Below are 7,112 nucleotides of genomic sequence, written 5' to 3'. Positions count from 1 at the left end.
GGAGAAAAGACTGAAGCTGTCAAAGACCTCATTTTGCTCGGATCAATCATCAGCATCAGGAAAGCAGCAGTCAAGAAATCAAACGATGTATTGCATTATGCAAATCTGCTGCACAAGACCTCTTTAAATTGTTCAAGAGCAAAGTTGTCAGTTTGAGGACTTAGGTGCACCTGATCCAAGCCAGGGTGTTTATAATAACCTCATATGCATGTGAAAGGAGGACAGTGAATAAGGCAGACTGCATAAGAATTGATGCACTTGAGCTATGGTGTTGGAGGAGACTATTGAAAATATCGTGGACTGCCAAAAGAACAAACAGGTCTGCATTGGAAGAAGTGCAGTCAGAGTGCCCCTTGGAAGCCAGGATGGCCAGACTTCATCTCTCATACTTCTGACATATTATCAGGAGATACCAGTCACTGGAGAAGGATATTATGTTTGGTAAACTGGAGGATTGAGAAAAAAGGAGACCTCCCAATGAGATGGCACAGTGGCACCTGCAGTGAACTCAGGTGTAGCCATGATTGTGACGTTGATCCAGGACCAGGTAGTGTTTTGTTCTGTTGTGCGTACGGTCGCTTTGAGTCGGTACTGACTCAATGGTACCTGACGACAACAACAACAATGTTGAGCCATACATCAGACAAAAAGGTTAGATTTTGCACTGCTGTTTTTATACAGGCTACTGTTTTCATTAAGAACTTAAATTAGATGTGAAGAAACAATTTCTGGATGGTGATTTTCCATCCTCCCACTATGTAGGAATGATATTAAGCTCAATAATGCGACATGAGATAGAAGAGACTCGGGATAAAGAATTTGTGTACTAGAAGAAAGAAAGGTCTGTGTTTGGAGAATTGCTGAAATTTCCCAGTTGGATGTGTCACTGGATGATGATTCATCTTGGCAAAAAATATGAACTTCTTGATTTGCATGACTTTACAGTTGCACGAGACTTGTGCTTGGATAATTATTACTGTTCTGACATAAAAATGACTTCAATCTGGTGAGATATGTTTATTTATATATATGTCCTTTCATTAACTAGGAAATTCCAACAAATCTATACTAAGGTATCGCCTCAAGAAATTCAGATTTATTGTCCTCCAGTATTTAGGAAATCTAGAATGATCATCTACTCTGTGTTTGACATTTAGAAACCCATGTAAAGTCTCTATTCATGGAAATTAGAATTTACCATAAACTCTAGGATGTTCAAACATCTACTTCTCCTTTTCATTTATAGATGATTTGAGCACCCATCTCATACTCCTCCATCTACTGTCTTCTATTGACCTTCCTTCTATGAGCTGGATTAACTGTAGTACCCTTGTGGATACCTCATCCAAAATATACTTTTAAAATTTCATGACCTCCATATTTCCAACAACCTTTTCCTCTGCCTCTACTCAGCCAGCCAAGCTAATGGTCATAGCCTTGATCATCTCTCAAAACTATCTTGTCTCCAAAATCTCTTCTGTTAGACATTCTCTGAGTATAGCTCTTTTCCTTGATGATTCAGATCTTCCCACTAAAATGGTTCAAACTGACTTTGTAGTCCAGTGCATTAACCCACAGCACCATACCAGGACTCCAAGGATGGGATTGTTTTTGTTGTTGTTAAGTACCATGGAGTTGGTTCTGACTCATAGTGACCCTGCACAGGGTTTCCGAGGCTGTAAATCTTTATAGGAGCAGAAAGGTTCATTTTTTTTCCTGGGGAATAACTGGTAGTTTCAAACTGCTGATCTTGAGGTTAGCAGCCTGATTTGTAACCCATATGCTACCAGCGCTCCTTAATCCCATCACCACCCTGATCTACTTTTTAGATCTTCCCAAGGTGCGGCTGGTGTGGCACTGTGGGTTAATGCACCAGACTGCAAAACTGTTTGACTTGCAAGGTTGGCAGTTCAAGCTCACCAGCTGCTCCTCGGAAACCCTAGACAGGGTCGCTCTGGGTTGGTGCTGGCACTTAACAACAACAACAACAACATGCAATGCCTTTTATCTTACAAGAGATAAAAGGAGAGAAACTTAAGCAGAGAAGGAGCAACCTACTCACACCAAGATAGAAGAGCAGGAGTGGAGTTTGTCCGCTGGACATGGATCCAGAGGAAGTCTGTTGCCAAGACACATGGAGAATTACAATGGCTGCTAGGCCTACAGATGCTGAAAGGAGACAAGGACCTCTCATCAGAGCCAGCACTCTGAATTCAGACTTCTAACCTCCTATGAGTTGGACTCCTAACCTCAGGGTCTGCAGTTCAAAGATATCAGTGGTTCCACAGTAGAAAGATAAGGCTTTCTGCTCCCGTAAAGATTTACAGCCTCAGAAACCCTATTCAGGGTCGCTATGAGTTGGAACCTACTCCACAACACACCAACACTACCACCATGAGTTGGAACTGACTCAACAGCACTTAACAACAACAACGACACCACATCCTTAATCCTCTTACTGGTTTTTCATATCATGAGGGGCAGCTACATCTCAACTCCCAAACCACTGAGAATCCTAACCCAGTTAAGTTGACAAAAAACTTTAACTGCCACATTGCTCTAACAGATGAATATTAAAATATTTTCTTCTAGCTCATTAATTTGGCTTTCCATTGCTTCAATTCTGCTTCGTTGCCCTTTCAGTGTATTATGTATTTCTGCAGTTTTAATGTTAATCTTCTGGCTTTCTGATTGCTGTTTTTGTGTGCTTGTTGTAGGTACAGTCAAGTCAGTACTGATTCCTAGCGACCTTATGCACAGCAGACCAAAACACTGACTAGTCTTGCAACAACCTCACAATCATTGCTACACTGAAACCCACTGCTGCTGCCCACAGTGCCAATCCATCTCATTGGGTGTCTTACTCTTTTTCAATGATCTTCCATTTTTCAAACGTGATATCTTTCTCCAGGGACTGATAATATGTCTGGAGTATGAGAGATGAAGTCTGGCCATCCTGACTTCCAAGAAGCATTATGGTTGTACTTCTTCCAACACACTTTTGTTTGTTCTTTTGTACTTTTCATCTTTTCCTCCAACATCATAACTCAAGTGCATCAATTAGTCTATGATCTTCTTTACTCATTATCCAAATTTCACATGCATATGAGGTTATTGTAAATATAATGGTTTGGATAAAGTGCACCTTAGTCCTTAAACAGACATCTTTGCTCTTGAACACTTTAAAGAGGTCTTGTGTAGCAGATTTGCCTAATGTAATACTTAAAAAAATACAACCCCCCCTACAAAATACAGTTGTTTCTTGACTGCTGCTTCAGTAAGTGCTGATGGTTGATCCAAGCCAAATGAATTCTTTGACAATTTCAACCCTTTATCCATTTATCTTGATGTTATTTATTGGTCCAGTGGTGAGAATTTTTTTCTTTACGTTGAGGTACAGACCATAATGAAGGCTGTGATCTTTAATCTTCATCAGTAAGTATTTTAAGTTTTCTTTTTTAGCAAGCAAGATTTAATCATCAGTATATTGCAGGTTGTTAATGAGTCTCTATCCAATCCTAATACCATGATTTTCTTCATATAATCCAACTTCTTGAATTATTTGCTCAGCATACAGATTGAATAAATGTAGTGAAAGAATTTATGTGGTGCACACCTTTCCTAATTTTAAACCATTCAGTGCTCTCTTGTTATGTTTGAACAATTGCCTTTTGGTCTATGTACAGGTTCCTCATGAGTACAATTAAATATTCCAGAATACTCATTCTTTGCAATGTTGTCCATAGCTTGTCATGATCCACACACTCGAAAGCCTTTGTAAAGTCAACAAAGCACAGGCAAATATCTTTCTGATATTCTTTGTTTTCAGCCAAGATCCATCGGACGTCAGCAGTGACATCCTTCATTCCATGTTGTTGTCTGAATCTGGCTTGAACCGCTGGCTATTCTCTGTCAATGTACTAATGCAGTCATTTTTGAAATATCTTTAGCAACATTTTACTTGCATGCGATATTAATGATATTGTCCGATGATTTCCACATTCTGTTGAGTCATCTCTTTTTAGAATGGGCACAAATATGGATCTCTTCCAATTAGTTGGTCAGGTAGCTGTCTTCCAAATTTCTTGGCATAGAGGAGTGAGTGCCTCCTGTGCCAATTCAGTTTGTTAAAAATTTAAATTTGTATTCCATCAATTTCTGGAGATTTGTGCTTTCCCAGTGCTTTTAGTACACCTTGGACCTCTTCAATATCATTGGTCCTTGATCACATGCTACCTCTTGAAATGGTTGACCATTTATTTTTGGTACAGTGACTGTGTATTCCTTCCATCATCTTTTGATGCTTTCTTCATCATTCAATAGTTTGTCCATAGAATCCTTCAATATAATAAATTGAAGCTTGAATTTTTGTTTCAGTTCCCTCAGCTTGAGAAATGCTGAGCATGTTCTTCCCTTTTCATTTTCTAACTCCACAGTTTTGTACATTTAATTATAATATTTGACTTTGTCTTCTTGAGCTGCCCTTTGAAATTTTCTATTCAACTCTTTTATCTCCTCATTTCTTCCATTTGCTTTAGTATCTCTATGCTGGAGAACAAGTTTCAGAGTCTCTTCTGACATCCATTTTGGCCTTTTTCTTCTTTCTTGTCTTCTTAATGACCTTTTGCTTTCTATTGTATGATGTTCTTGATGTCATCCCACAACTCTTCTGGTCTTTGGTCTTCAGTGTCTAATTCATCAAATTTGTTCTTGAGATAATCTCTAAATTCAGGCGAATATATTTTGGCTCACATGGAATTGTTATAATTTTCTTCAGCTTCAGCCTGAACTTGCATATGAGCAATTGATGGTCTATTCCACGGTCTGCCACTGGCCTTATTTTGACTGGTGACTTGGAACAATTTCATCTTCTCTTTCCACAGATGTAGTCAATTTGATTTATGTGTGTTCTACCTGGAGAGGTCCATGTGTATAGCCATCTTTTATGTTGTTTAAAAAAGCTATTTGCAATGAAGAAGTTATTGACCTTGCAAAATTCTGTTGCTTGCAATGCTTGTAATCTCCAGCATCATTTCTATCACCAAGACCATATTTTCCAAATGCTGATCCTTCCTTTGTTTCCAACTTTGCATTCCAATTGCCAGTAATTATGAATACACCTTGACTGCATGTATGATCAGTTTCAGACTGAAGAAGTTGGTATAATTATTCAATTTCATCATCACTGCCTCTAGCATTTGGTGCATAAATCTGAATAATTTACCTGGTTTTCTTTGTAGGTGTATGGATATTATTCTATCACAGACAGTGTTGTACTTCAAGATAGATCTTGAAATGCTCTTTTTGATGATGAATGTGGTGCCATTCCTCTTTAGTTTGTCATTTCTGGCGTAGTAAACCATGTGATTTTCAGATTCAAAATGGCCAATACCAGTCAATTTCAGCTCATTAATGCCTAGGATGTCGATATATGAGTTCTATTTCATTCTGACAATCTCTAATTTTCCTAGGTTCATACTTTGTACATTCCATGTCCTGATTTTTAATGGGTTTACAGCTGTTTGTCCTTATTTTGAGTTGTACCTCATTAGCAAATGAAGGTCCCCAAAGTTTTACTACATTTGCACCATCATGGTCAACTCTAGTTTGAGGAGGCAGCTCTTCCCCAGTTGTATTTTGAATGCTTTCCAACCTGAGAGGCTCTTTTTCCATCACTATATCTGATAATATTCTGATGCTCTTCATGTTTCAATATTCAATATTCTGGTGCTGACAGTGAATAAATATTTGGAAGTAGTCTGTCTCTCCTTCTTCCTTGTCTGTGTTAGTCTGGAAGCTCATCTGAAACTTGTCACTATGGGTGACTCTGCTGGTATTCAAAGTATCCAGAATCAAACAACATGCAAGACAGCACAATATGACAAACTGATAGACCAATGGCGTTTTTGTATATGGTAGCCATTATTTTCATTTATTTTGTCAGTTTCTTGAATTCTTCTAAAGTTTTGTCCATGTTTTTCTGGATTTCATCTGAGTTGTCTCCACCATTCTTTCAATCTTTTGAAGTTGTCTGATTAACATTCTTTTAAATTTCTTTTTAGGTAATTCTAATACCATTTCTAGTGTTATATTTTCTGAGTCTGTATTGTGATCATTTGTTTGAGGCATTCTGTCTTAATTATTTGTGTAAGCTGAAATTGTCTGTTTCCTCTGAGACATTGTGGTGGTGTATTTGGTTTTTGTTTATTCCATCAGGTGAGGTGGAATGATGATTGATTTTATTGATGGTTGTATGTTGGTGTATTCTCAGTCACTCATTATCTGTTCCCTAGTGAATGTGGTAGACACCAGAAATGTGAACACAGTTAATACTCTGTTCACTGTTTGTGCCATGTAGTTCAGGGTGGGTTCACATGCCTTCAGAAGCAGAGGTGCTATGCCTGGTGCCTGGTTCCAGACAGAGCAGTGAACGTGCAGGAGGAGGGTGTCACTGGCTGTTAGTTTGGAGAGGGCAGAGATTGATTACTGGGAGGGAAGGAACAAGGGAGAACTGCACTCCCTTGCTAAGAACCTCCAGCTGTGTCCTGTGTCTTCAGGCCTCTGTATCACCACCTGCTCACAAAAGTCCAAGAAGGCTGCACTGCTCCATGCCAGTCCATAGACCTCCTGTTTTTCTTCTCTTTCACTGGTCTTGCTCAGCTTCCTCTTCCATCAGCACCCAATCTGCTCTCTGTCCAATTCCCTGGTGCTCTGGGTTCCAGGAGCGTCATCTGTATCTGTTATACTTGATCTCCCCAGTCTTTGTTTGCAGAGGGTTGGCTCGGTGTGTGTGTCTACTCTGACGTCTTGCCTATCTCACGCCTTCCTTTTTGACATAATTTCTTTCCTTGTCTTCTGTGATGACACTCTTTCCCGGAATTTCTTTTACAATTCAGACCATTACTCTATCAGTTTCCTATGTTAGTTTCTTGCTCTGACTTATAACATTTTGGTTCCTCCAGGTTTGGTTTTGAGTTCTTTTCTTCTGCTACACTTTGTACTCTGATGATTGTATCTAGTTCCATGACCTCAGTTAGCATTTTAATATCAATGTAGTCATTAGGTACCATCAAGTCATTTCTGACTCACAGTTCTGACAACAGAATGAAACA

The sequence above is a fragment of the Chrysochloris asiatica genome, unplaced genomic scaffold (genome assembly GCF_000296735.1).
Source record: "Chrysochloris asiatica unplaced genomic scaffold, ChrAsi1.0 scaffold00009, whole genome shotgun sequence".
NCBI lineage: Eukaryota > Metazoa > Chordata > Mammalia > Afrosoricida > Chrysochloridae > Chrysochloris > Chrysochloris asiatica.
This window is presented reverse-complemented; position numbering follows the sequence as displayed.